Source organism: Camellia sinensis, chromosome 11 (assembly GCF_055761805.1).
Source record: "Camellia sinensis isolate YWXY chromosome 11, ASM5576180v1, whole genome shotgun sequence".
Taxonomy (NCBI): domain Eukaryota; kingdom Viridiplantae; phylum Streptophyta; class Magnoliopsida; order Ericales; family Theaceae; genus Camellia; species Camellia sinensis.
The window spans coordinates 83,538,475-83,553,642 of record NC_138971.1 but is presented as its reverse complement, the minus strand read 5'-3'; positions in this window follow the sequence as shown (position 1 = coordinate 83,553,642).

Here is a 15,168-nt window from a genome sequence, read left to right as displayed (position 1 = left end):
ACACATAACTCTTCATTACAACCCTAGTAATTTCCATATAAAATTGACAACCCTTCCTTATAATTGAAAGGAGAATTCTCACACATAGTTAAGATAAAGTTTATGTAAAATAAATTTGGCATACCTTGGCTTCACAAATCTCCAAGATCCTTCTAATTTACTCTCACTTTCTTTCTTAGTTGAACTTTCCCTTTGTTTCCTTTTTCTCTTCTTTCGTTTTTTTTTTCCTCTCCAGGAGATATATCAAGTGTTTGATCAAGCTTAAGAGGACTTGGCTTAATATATTTATATATAAATGCATATAGGACAAAATTCAATCGTTTAATCATACCGAAATTGAAATTTCGTAAACATGCTTAATATTACTTAAAAATTATGCCAATCACAGATATATAATCAATTTCAGATAATTAAGCCGTTACGGCTTCCAATTCTGGATTCAAACATTCTAGATGTAACAGATACTTTGCTTGTTCAACAGATAGACATCCTTACACATAGAGTTCACTTATTCAGCCGAAATTTCTCATGGGATTTTACAGCAAACATTTAAAAGCACAAAAGAAGGACTGAAAATATATCAGATAACATATACGAGGGTCGGGTTATTACATTTACTATGTAATTTATTGAGAATTTACTGAGAATTTAATGAGAATTTACTATGTAATTTACTGAGTAATTTATGGAGAATTTACTGGTAATTTACAAAGAATTTACTGAGTAATGTACTGAGTAATTTACTTAGAATTTATTTGGAATTTACTGAGTAATTTGCTAAGTAATTTACTTAGAATTTACTTGGAATTTACTAAGTAATGTACTGAGAATTTACTGAGTAATTTGCTAAGAATTTACTGAGTAATTTACGGAGAATTTACTGAGTAATGTACTGAGTAATTTACTTAGAATTTATTTGGAATTTACTGAGTAATTTACTTAGAATTTACTTGGAATTTACTAAGTAATGTACTGAGAATTTACTGAGTAATTTGCTGAGAATTTACTGAGTAATTTATAGAGAATTTATTGAGTAATTTATTGGAAATTTACTGAGTAATTTACAGAGTAATTAACTAAGAATTTACTGAGAAATTTACAAAGAATTTACTAGAAATTTAATGAGTAATTTACTGAGCAATTCACTGAGAATTTACTGGCAATTTATTGAGTTATTTTTTGAGTAATGTACTAAGTAATTTACTGAGAATTTATTGAGTAATTTACTGAGAAATTTCTTGAGAATTTACTAGAAATTTAATGAGTAATTTACTGAGAATTTACTAGGAATTTAGTGGGCAATTTGCTAAGAATTTACAAAGTAATTTACTGATAATTTACTGAGTAATTTATTGAGAATTTAATGAGTAATTTACAGAGTAATTTACGAAAAATTTACAGAAAATTTACTGAGTAGTTTACTGAGAATTTACTTAGTAATTTACTAAGTAATTTAGTTAGAATTTACTGGGAATTTATTAAGAATTTTTTAGTAAGTTGGTTAGAATTTATTGAGAATTTTATGGGAATTTACTTAGTAATTTAGTTAGAATTTATAGAGAATTTAAGGGGAATTTACTAGGTAATTTTCTTAGAATTTAATGACTAATTTATTGAGAATTTACTAGAAATTTCCTAAGTAATTTACTGGGAATTTACTGAGGAACTTACCTAGAATTTACTGCTTAATTTACTGAGAATTTATTGAGAATTACATGAAATTTACTGAGAAATATACTAAGAATTTACAGAATAATTTATTGAGTAATTTACTATGAATTCAATGAGTAATTTAATGGGAATTTACAGAAAATTTACTTAGTAATTTATTAAGAAATTTACTGAGAATTTACAGGGAATTTTCTGAGTAATTTACATAGAATTTACTGAGTAATTTACTAAATAATGTATTAAGTAATATACTGAGAAATTATTGAGTAATTTACTGATAATTTACTCGAAATTTACTAGGAATTTACTAAGTACTTTACTGAGAATTTACTGAGTAAGTTACTGAGTAATTTATTGGAAATTTATTGGGAATTTACTTGTGCTTTACTTAGAATTTACTGAGCAATTTACTGAAAGTTTACTGAGAATTTACTAAAAAAATTACTAAGAATTTACTGAGTAATTTACATAGAATTTATTAAGAATTTACTGAGTAATTTAATGAGAATTTACTGAGGAATTTACTTAGTAATTTGCTGTGTAATTTATTGAGAATTTTATGGATATTTACTAGGAATTTACTGAGTAATTTACTGAGAATTTACTTTGTAATTTACAAAGTCATTTACTACGAATTTACTAAGTTATGTACTGAAAATTTACTAGGAATTTACTGAGTAATTTCTGAGAATTTAATTGGAATTTACTAAGTAAATTACTGAGAATTTACTAGGAATTAACTCGGAATTTACAGAGTACTTTACAGAGAATTTACTGGGAATTTACTAAGCAAGTTACTGAGAATTTACAGAGTAAGTTACCGAAATTTTCTGAGTAAGTTATTGAGAATTTACTGAGTAATTTTCTGTGTAATTTACTCTGAATTTACTGGGAATTTACTAAACAATTTAATGAAATTTTACTGTGTAATTTACAGAGTAATTTACTGAGAATTTACTGGAAATTTACTTAGTAATTTACTGAGAATTTACTGAATAATTTACTGTGTAATTGACTGAGAATTTACTGAGTAATTTACGGGGAATTTACTGAGTAATTTACTGAGAATTTAATGAGTAATTTACTGAGAATTTCCTAGGAGTTTACTAAGTAATTTAATGAGAATTTAATGGGAATTTACTGTCTAATTTACTAAGAATTTATTGATTAATTTACTGATAATTTACTAGGAATATACTAAGTAATTTACCAATAATTTGCTGGGAATTTAGTAAACAATTTACGGAGAATTTAATGAGTAATTTGCGAGAATTGTCTGGGAATTTACTGAGTAATTTTATGAGAATCAATTTGGAATTTACTTAGTGATTTACATAGAATTTACAAAATAACTTGCTGGAAATTTACTAGGAATTTACTGAGTAATTTACTGAGATTTTACTAAGTAATTTATTGAGTAATGTACTGAGTAATTTACTAAGAATTTACTGAGCAATTTATTGAGAATTTACTGGAAATTTACTGAGAATTTATTTGGAATTTATTGAGTAATTTACTGAAAATTTACTTGGAGTTTACTGAGTAATTTACTGAATAATGTACTGAGAATTTACAAAATAATATACGGGGTAATTTATATGGAATTTACTGAGAATTTTCTGGAAATATACTGAGTAATTTACGGAGAATTTACTAACTAATTTACTAAGAATTTAATGAGTAATTTACTGAAAATTTGCATAGAATTTCCTGGGAATTTAATTTACTAAGTAATTTTATGAGAATTTAATGGTAATTTACTGAGTAATTTACTTATAATTTTCTGGGAAGTTATTGGGAATTTACAGAGTAAGTTACGGAGAATTTACTAAGTAATTTGCAGAGAATTTAGTGGGAATTTACTGAGTAATTTACTGAAATTTACTGATTAATTTACTAAGAATTTATTTGGAATTTACTAAGAATTTACTGAGATTTTACTGAGTAATTTATTGAGATTTTACTGAGTAATTTACTGAGAATTTTCTGGGAATTTATTGAGTAATTTACTAAGTAATGTATTGAGCAATGTACTGAGCAATTTACTGAGAATTTACTGGGAATTTACTAAGTAATTTACTTAGATTTTATTTGGGATTTGCTGAGTAATTTATTGAGTAATGTACCGAGAATCTACAGAGTAATATCTTGAGAATTTACTAAGTAATTTACTGGGTAATTTACTAGGAATTTACTAAGTAATTTATTGAGAATTTACTGAGTAATTTTCTGAAATTACAAAGAATTTAATTGGAATTTACAGGGAATTTACTTGGAATTTACTGAGTACTTTATTGAGAATTTACTTAGTAATTTACTGTAAATTTACTAAGTAATTTACTAAGATTTTTTTTCGAATTCACTGAATAATTTACTGTGAATTTACTGAGTAATTTATTGAGAATTTACTGATTAAGTTACCCAGAATTTACTGAGTGATTTACTAATAATTTCTAGGAATCTACTTAGTAATTTACTGCGTAATTTACTAAGAATTTATGTAGAATTTAGTTGGAATTTACTGGGAATTTACTAAGAATTATTTGGAATTTTCTGAGTACTTTACTGAGAATTTACTCGGAATTTACTGAGTAAGTTACTGAGAATGTACTTAGTTTCTGATAATTTATTGGGAATTTACTAAGTAATTTACTCAGAATTTTCAGAGAATTTACTGAGTAATTTATTAAGTAATTTGTTGAGAATTTTCTTGGAATTTACTGAGTAATTTACTTAGAATTTACTGAGTATTTTACTGAGTAATTTATTGGGAATTTACTGAGTTCTTTACTGAAAATTTATTGAGAATTTACTTGGGATTTACTAGGAATTTACTGAGCAAGGTATTGAGAATTTGCTGAGTAAGTTACCGATAATTTACTGAGTAAGTTACTGAAAATTTCCTAAGTAATTTACTAAAAATTTACTGGGAATTTACTGAACAATTAACTGAAAATTTACAGAGTAATTTACGGGGAATTTACTGGATAACTTATTAGGAATTTACTAAGTAATCTGTGGAGAATTTATTGGAAATTTACTAAGTAAGTACTAAGATTTTTTTGGAAATTTACAGAGTAATTTACTGAGAATTTATTTGAAATTTATCGAGTGATTTACAAAGAACTTACTAAGTAATTTACTGATAATTTACTAGGAATTTACTGAGTAATTTGCTGAGAATTTACTCAAAATTTAATGAGTAATGTACTGAGAATTTATTTAGCAATTTAATGAGAATTTGCTGGGAATTTACTGAGTAATTTACTGAGAATTTATTTGGAATTTACTAAGTAATTTGCTGAGAATTTATTTGGAATTTACTAAGTAATTTGCTGAGAATTTACTGCGAATTTACTGCGAATTTATTGAGAATTTACAAAGTAATATACTGAGAATTTATTAAGTAATTTACTGAGAATTTACAAAAAATTTACTGAGAATTTACCTGGAATTTACTGAGTAATTTATTGAGAATTTACGGAGAATTTACTTGGAATTTACTGAGAATTTACTAAGAATTTTCTGGGAATTTACTAAGTAATTTATTGGGAGTTTACCAAGTAATTTACTGGGAATTTACAAAGTAATTTACTGAATAATGTACTGAGTAATTTACTGAGAATGTACTGAGAATTTACTTGGAATTTACTTAGTATTTGCTGAGAATTTTTGTGGAATTTAATGACAATTTAATGAGAATGTGCTGAGAATTTACTTGAAATTTACTTAGTAATTTAATGACAATTTAATGAGAATGTATTGAGAATTTATTAGGAATTTATTGAATAATTTACTGAGAATTTACTGAGTAGTTTACTAAGAATTTATTAGGAATTAACTGAGTGATTTACTAACAATTTTCTGAGAATTTACTTAGTAATTTTCTATGAATTTAGTGGTAATTTACTTAGTAATTTACTGAGAATTTACTAGCTAATCTATTGAGAATGCTCTCAGAATTTTACTAGGAATTTACTCAGTAATTTACTGAGAATTTACTGATTAATTTACACATAATTTATTAGGAATTTAAGGGGTAATTTACTAAGAAATTTACTTAGAATTTACAGGAAATTTACTAATTAATTTACTGAACAATTATAGCATAGCGATCCCGGTTTCCCTTTTCTTTAATTGTTGTTTCCGGACTTAGGTTCCGTGGAGTTAGTTGTTGTGTGTGTTTTGTTTACATCCTCTACTCCTTGTGTTCGAGTCTTGGGTTGTGTTGGGCAAGTTTGAAACAGGTTGGTTGAACTTGGAAACCAAGAGTAGTTGCCCAGATTTTGGCCTTCACGCTTGAGCGTGGATTTTGACGCTCGAGCGGGCCCTTCGTTGTTGTATGTCCGCTCGAGCGGGGTTTTCGATGCTCGAGCGTAGTTTTCCATCTTCCAGTATCTCCTCTACAGTGTTGTGCGCTCGAGCGGGAGTTTTGACGCTCGAGCGGGATGTTGTGTGTAACGCTCGAGCGGGGAGGGTTAACGCTCGAGCGGAGACCTGGTTCTGTAAAAGTTCTGGGAGCGTGCATCCGCCGCTCGAGCGGGGGATTGGACGCTCGAGCGGGAGTCTGTGAGTGACGCTCGAGCGGGGGTTTTGACGCTCGAGCGGGGAGACTTTTATATAAATCCAAGATCCGACTTTTGGATCACTTTTTCAAGATCTTTTCTCTCTCTTACTTTTCCAAAAAGGTATTTTGAGAGCTCCTCTCACAAAAACCCAAACTTCTCTCTTAGATTTGATCTAGTAGGAGTTATTTTCTCACCTTGGGCCTTTACAAAAGTTGTGTTGACCGTCGAGGGCTATCTTCTAATCTGAAAATTTCAAAATTTGGAGCATTTCCGTTTCTTCATCTCCTTCGTTGAGCCCCATCATTCGAGGTAGGGATAACCTACTCCATCTTATGAGCTTTGTCTTTGAATTTTAGCATTTTGATATGTTGGGGGTTATTGGGTAATTTTGAGAAAGTTTGGGCCTTTGTGTAATTTTACAAAAGTCGGGGTTTTAAATATATAAACCTATATGCATGTTAGGCATAGAGAAATGAGATTAATGCTGGGACATTGATGGAAATGGAACCTTAGGGTTGTTTTGTGAATTATGGTAATTTGCGCTAATTGGTTTAATTAATTAATGCATATAATTAATTGAAGAAAACGAGGAATTGAATTGAGAATGTTGAAATGGGGAATGTATGGGATTAAGGAGTGTAGACGAATCTTTTATTGCTCATCTAGTTGTAATGTTGATATATTATCCATTTGTGCATTTATTTCCTGCTTAGAAATAATTGCTTTGGGCTACCGGTGGAGGGTAGTGTTGATTGTTGTAGACAATGCATGTTGGTTAGGCAAACTAAAACTAATCAATTGGTTATGTCATAGAGTATGACGGTTGATAGAATACATTAACTTTATGTATTGAGTGATTGTGTATATGACCAATGTGTTTATATGCATTATGTGTAGACGGTTGATAGAATACATTAACTTTATGTATTGGTCGATGTGTATATGATTCTGTGTTTATATGCATTGCTTGTGTAGAGGAGGAGATGGGGGATGTACTCCGCGGCTTAGGGAAAGATGGGGGATGTACCTCTAAACCGGATAGGATTGGGAGGAGATGGGGGATGAACTCCGTAGATACAGCTCATATGCTTGTCTAGAGAAGTGAAGATATAGCTCATATGCTTATCTTTGTGAAGTGTAGATATAGCTCATATGCTTGTCTAGTGAAGTGTGGATACAGCTTATATGCTTATCTGTTGATGTGTAACATGCTTATCTGTTGTGGTATTGATATAGCTCATATGCTTATCTATTGGAATGTTGATATAACTCTTATGCTTATCTGTTGTAGTGTTGATATAGCTCATATGCTTATCGGTTGTAGTAGTGATATAGCCCATATGCTTATCTATTGAAAAGTTGGTTTGATTTGATATAACACTAAAATGTATATCATCATCGTTTGTGAAGTATGGAAGTAGTTTATGTGTTATTGATATAACACCAAAATGTGTGTCCACCGTGAATTTCGAAAGTGTTCTAGTGATGAACTATAACCTCATCAAATGTTTTGGCCAGAGTACTGAGCCTTGTTTTCAAACTCAAAGTCAAATGAGAAATGGAAAATGAATTATAATATAAACTTGGTTGTCATGGAATTGAAATAAGATGTAAATGGAAGTGTAAGTATCGACCATATATCAGTTGCTAATCTTTTAATCATTGTTCATAGTTGGTTTAGTATATCTCTGCTGGGCTGTGGCTCACCCTATATGGGAACATCATTTTCAGGTACAGGTAGCATGCCACCTCTGAGGACATAGCTTGGGAGGCTAGGGGCAAACATACTTGTGTTGCCTTATTTTCCTTTTGATGTATTACATGTAAAATTCAAGCTAAGGGCTTAATGTGTAACCGGGTCAATACTCTCTTTTATAACCAAGTGTTAACTTGGAAAGCTGTAAGCCCGTAGGGCATTTACTTATGTTGTTAACGTGTAATACTTTTGTAATGAAGTACTCTGATGAATTGAGGAAATGTGGATCTTTTGCATATAAATGTATGTTTATGTTGATGGGTTTAATGTTATTATTTTGAGGGCGTAACATATAGACTAATTTACAGGGAATTTATGGGGAATTTATTGAGTAATTTATTGAGAATTTACAGGTGATTTACTTAGAATTTACAGGGAATTTACTGAGAATTTACATAGAATTTTCAAAGTAATTTACCAAGAATTTACAGAGTAATTTGCTAAGATTTTTCTGAAAATTTTCTAGGAATTTAGTGAGAATTTACTAAGTAATTTAATCAAAATTTACTGAGAATTAACTAAGTAATTTACTGGGAATTTACTGAGTATTTTACGAAAAATTTAAGAAGTAATTTACTAAGAATTTACTGGTAATTTACTGAGAATTTACTAAGCCATTTAATGAAAATTTATGAAGTAATATACTGAGAATTTACTGAGTAATATACTTAGTAATTTACTAAGAATTTTCCAAGTAATTTACTGAGAATTTCCTAAGTAATTTACTCAGAATTCACGGATAATTTATTGAGTAATTTACTCGAAATTTACGGATAATTTACTAAGTAATTTATTGAGAATTTACTGAAAATTTAGTGAGTAATTTACTGAGAATTTACTTGAAATTTACTAGGAATTCACTGAGTAAATTTTTGAGAATTTACTAAGAATTTACCGAGTACTTTACTGACAATTTAGTTAGAACTTATTACGCACTTTACTGAGAATTTACTGAATATTTTACTAAGTAATTTACAGAGAATTTATTAGGAATTTACTTAGAATCTACAGACAATTTACTGTGTAATATACTGAATAATTTAAAGAGAACTTATGGGGAATTTACTGTGAATTTGTTGAGTAATTTACTGAGTAATTTAATCAGAATTTACTGAGTAATTTATTGAGAATTTATTGGGAATTTGCTGAGTAATTTACTGAGAAATTTACTCAAAATTTAATGAGAATTTACTAAGTAATTTTTTGAGTAATATACTGAGAATTTACTAGGAATTTACTAAGTAATTTACCGAGTAATTTACTGGCAATTTACTTTGTAATTTGTTGAGAATTTATAGGGAAATTTACTGAGAATTTATAGGGAATGTACTTTTTAATTTACTAAGAATTTACGGAGTAATTTTCTGAGAATTTATTTAGAATTTATTGTGAATTTACTGAGAATTTTCTTGGAATTTACTGAGAATTTATTCGGAATTTACTGCAAACTTACTAGGACTTTACTGATTAATTTACGGAGAATTTACTAAGTAATTTACTGTGAACTTACAGAATACTTTATTGTTTAATTTATTAAAAATTTACTATAAATTTACTGAGTAATTTACTTAGAATTTACTGAGAAATTTACTTAGAAGTTACTGTGTAATTTGTTGAGAATTTACTAAGTAATTTATGGAGAATTACTAGGTAATTTACTGATAATTTGTTGAGAAATTTATGGAGAATTTACACGGAATATACTAATTAATTTAGTGAGAATTTACTAGGAATATGCCGATTAAGTTACTGAGAAATTACTGAGTACGTTAATGAGAATTTTCTAGGAATTAACTGAGAATTTACTGGTAATTTAATGAGAATTTACTAGAAATTTACTGAGTAATTTACGAAGAATTTACTAAGTAATTTACAAAGAATTTACTGAGAATTGACTGGAATTTATTGAGTAATATAATAAGAATTTGCTGAGTAACTTTTCGGGAATTTATTGAGTAATTTACTGAGAATTTAATGAGTAATTTACGAAGAGTTTACTAGGTAATTTAGGGAGAATTTACTGAGAATTGACTGAGAATTTATTGAGAAATTTAATGAGAATTAACTGGGAATTTACTGAGTAATTTATAGAGAATTTATTGAGTAATTTACTGCGAATTTCATGAGTAATTTAATGAGAATTTACTAAAAATTTACTGAGTAATTTTCGGAGAATTTACTAAGTAATTTAATATGAATTTATTGGAATCTGCTGAGTAATTTAGTGAGAATTTACTGAGTAATTTAATATGAATTTACTGGAAATTTACAGAGTAATTTACTGAGTAATTTACAGAAAATTTACTGAGTAATTTTCTGTGAATTTACTTAGTAAATTACTGGGTAATTTACAGTGTAATGTACTGAGTAATTTACTAGGAATTTACTTAGTAATTTTGTCATGACCCGAACCCACCCCTATGGATTAAGGTCATAACTGGCTAGTAATCCAGGGATTACCTACAGCCTCAAACCAAATAAACATATATCATCAGAGTTAGGGGGCCAAACGAAAGTAAACTTAAAAATTGTCCATAAAGCTGTGCTTACATGGCACATCAAAACATCAAATATATGTATTCGTTAACTCACACCAAAAGGAAAATAACTTAAAGTTTCATACACACAGGATCATTCAAGTCTTAGTCAGCCAAGCCAAAACTTATATACAAAAGTGATCCAACGTTTTCGCCAACATTGCAAAATTTATAACATAACAAAAGAACAAAAGGGAAAAAATGAGTCTCGTGCGTGAGACGTTTGGGTTGACTCCTCAAAACTTGATTGTTTCTCACATACTTCACCGGGGCTAGGTTTGGACATCTCTTAGCTCACCTACATACACATGAAGGAGAGTGAGCGAAAGCCCAGTGAATAATATCAAATAAAGAAGAGACATGGATGAAGTTCGAAACAGATATACATAATCAGACGGCCTTGGGCCCATTTATGGTTTTATCTAGTATATTAGATTGCTTCAAACCCGAGCATATCAAATGGCCTCTGGCCCATTTCATTCATGTCCGACGGCCTTTGGCCCAATCACTCATGACCAACGGCCTTCGGCCCAATCGTTCATGTCAAACGGCCTTTGGCCCATTCGTTCGTATCAAACGGCCTTTGGCCCAATCACATGGCATAACAAATATTGTCTACCGTTCAAACCAGCAAGCTTATGAAACTCAAATAAGAGTAAACCATTGGACAAACGATATACTTTAAATATCTTTTCTAAGATATTACTCACAGTGTTTTGTCGGTGGATTCGTCCTTGTGCTCGTCCCTACATAAAGCATAACATATAATGGGTCACAAGCAATTCAATCCGTTCTTAATTTACTCATTCCTCTTAGGCCCCTTTCTTATCTTCTCTCTTAATTCATTCACAATGCTCAATGCATGCCTAAGAGTGCTTAGAAGTGAAAGAGAACGGAAAACAAGTCATATAATACACTTATAAAATTTCTAAAACAAGGCTTCCCGCTCGAGCGCGGATTTATCCGCTCGAGCGGACCCCTTTGGTCTGCAAAAGTGCTCGTTACCTCATTTTTGCGCTCGAGCTCAACTTTGGACGCTTGAGCTGAGAGTCAAAATTACATGTACAAACGCTCGAGTGTAACCTTTCCCGCTCGAGCAGACATCAATGACTACAAAAGTTCTGGGAACTAATATTTCACGCTCGAGCGGCTATGTCCCCGCTCGAGCAGACACGCCAAATTTTGGAATTTCCAGAATTGTTCTTGAGGTTCAAACTCAATGTCCAAGGTTTCAAAACTCAAGTTTTGGACACAATTACATAGAAACACATCACATAATATGAGAACATAACCAATATGAGACCAATTGTACCAAATCATGATCTAATTCTCAAATTAGCTCACAAAACACATAGCTTCATGATTAAACTTCAATGTACATATCATCAAACTCCATAACTTCATGAATTATACATGCATGTGTAATATAGACTCCAATACCATTTCAAATGACACAAGTGATGTTTATACTCATGAAGCTCAACAAAACCATGCTTGCATGTATGATCCAACACTCAATTTTTCATAATTAACATGCTGCATGTTAGATTATACAAATTCATGATAATTTCTTACATGCATGCATTCATTGACTTCAAATTCATCAAAATCAACTCAATTTATCTTGAGTTCATATGATTACAACTCAAATACATGAATTCATATCAAATTACTCACCTAAAGGCTCCAATCTTCACAAATGTAGTTAAATCTTGAGTTAATCTTCAAGATCACCCAGCTCCTTAATCAATTCTCTATCTTGAGCTCCCTCTCTCTCTAAATTCAGCACTCTCTCTCTCTCTCTAGAGTGTAATCGCAGCCAAGGGGAGAAATGAGCTCAAAAGCAATGCTAAAAAACGTAAATAAGCCACATATATATATATATATATATGTTGGCCTAATCAAATGATTAAAGCTAAGTAATTGAGCCTAATTTAATCGTTCTGCATCTAATTATTTTGATCCGAATAAATTTTTAATTAAATTTCACTGTAGGCTCTAAAAAATACGCTAATCACAATGGCGTAATCAATTTCGATTTCTGTGGCCGATAAGGCCTTCAATTTAAATTCTAAAGCAGAAAATCAAATAGATTTTCCCTATGGTAAACATATAGAAATTCAAAACCACATATATTCATATAAATAGCACTCAAAATCATATTAAACACATAATCACAATCATAATTAAGATCAATTAGCATAATACGGAACATATATCATCAGAGTTAAGGGGCCAAACGGAAGCAAACGTAAAAATTGTCCATAGAGCTGTGCTTACATGGCACATCAAAACATCAAATATATATATTGGTTAATAACTCACACCAAAAGGAAAATAACTTAAAATTTCATACACACAGGATCATTCAAGTCTTGGTCAGCTAAGCCAAAACTTATATACAAAAGTGATCCAACGTTTTTGCCAACATTGCAAAATTTATAACATAACAAAAGAACAAAAGGGCAAAAACAAGTCTCGTGCATAAGACGTTTAGGCTGACTCCTCAAAACTTGACTGTTTCTCACATGCTTCACCGGGGCTGGGTTTGGACATCTCTTGGCTCACCTACATACACATGAATGAGAATGAGCGAAAGCCCAATGAATAATATCAAATAAAGAAGATACATGAATGAAGTTTGAAACAGATATACATAATCAGACGGCCTTAGGCCCATTTATGGTTTTATCTAGTATATTAGATGGCTTCAAACCCGAGCATATCAAACGGCCTTTGGCCCATTTCATTCATGTTCGACGGCCTTTGGCCCAATCATTCATGTCCGATGACCTTTGGCTCAATCACTCATGTCCAACGGCCTTTGGCCCAATCATTCGTGTCCAACGGCCTTTGGCCCAATCATTCATGTCCAACGGCCTTTGGCCCAATCGTTTATGTCAAACGGCCTTTGGCCCATTCGTTTGTATCAAACGGCCTTTGGCCCAATCACATGGCATAACAAATATTGTCCACCGTTCAAATCAGCAAGCTTATGAAACTCAAATAAGAGTAAACCATTGGACAAACGATATACTTTAAATATCTTTTCTAAGATATTACTCACAGTGTTCTGCCGGTGGATTCGTCCTTGTGCTCGACCCTACATAAATCATAACACATAATGGGTCACAAGCAATTCAACCCGTTCTTAATTTACTCATTCCTCTAAGGCCCCTTTCTTATCTTTTCTCTTAATTCATTCACAATGCTCAATGCATGCCTAAGAGTGCTTAGAAGTGAAAGAGAACGGAAAACAAGTCATATAATACACTTATAAAATTTCTCTGAAACAGGGCTTCCCGCTCGAGCGGACCCCTTTGGTCTGCAAAAGTGCTTGTTGCCTCATTTTTGCGCTCAAGCTCAATTTTGGACGCTCAAGCTGAGAGTCAAAATTATGTGTACAGACGCTTGAGCGTAACCCTTCCCGCTCGAGCGGACATCAATGACTACAAAAGTTTTGGAAACTAATATTTCACGCTCGAGCGGCTATGTCCCCGCTCGAGCGAACACGCCAAATTCTGGAATTTCTAGAATTGTTCTTGAAGTTCAAACTCAATGTCCAAGGTTTCAAAACTCAAGTTTTGGACACAATTACATAGAAACACATCACATAATATGAGAACATAACCAATATGAGGCCAATTGTTCAAAATCGTGATTTAATTCTCAAATTAGCTCACAAAACACATAGCTTCATGATAAACTTCAATGTACATATCACCAAACTCCATAACTTCATGAATTATACATGCATGTGTAATATAGACTCCAATACCATTTCAAATGACACAAGTGATGTTTATACTCATGAAGCTCAACAAAACCATGCTTGCATGTATGATCCAACACTCAATTTTTCATAATTAACATGCTACATGTTAGATTATACAAATTCATGGTAATTTCTTACATGCATGCATTCATTGACTTCAAATTCATCAAAATCAACTCAATTTATCTTGAGTTCATATGATTACAACTCAAATACATGAATTCATATCAAATTACTCACCTAAAGGCTCCAATCTTCACAAATGTAGTTAAATCTTGAGTTAATCTTCAAGATCACCCAGCTCCTTGATCAATTCTCTATCTTGAGCTCCCTCTCTCTCTAAATTCAGCACTCTCTCTCTCTCTAGAGTGTAATCGCAGCCAAGGGAAGAAATGAGCTCAAAAGCAATGCTAAAAAACGTAAATAAGCCATATATATATATATATATATGTTGGCCTAATCAAATGATTAAAGCTAAGTAATTGAGCCTAATTTAATCGTTCTGCATCTAATTATTTTGATCCGAATAAATTTTTAATTAAATTTCACTGTAGGCTCTAAAAAATACGCTAATCACAATGGCGTAATCAATTTCGATTTCTGTGGCCGATAAGGCCTTCAATTTAAATTCTAAAGCAGAAAATCAAATAGATTTTCCCTATGGTAAACATATAGAAATTCAAAACCACATATATTCATATAAATAGCACTCAAAATCATATTAAACACATAATCACAATCATAATTAAGATCAATTAGCATAATACGGAACAAGGTTATCACAAATTTGCTGAGTAATTTACAGATTTACTGAGAAATTTACTGGGAATTTACTGAGAATTTGTTGAAAATTTACTGGAA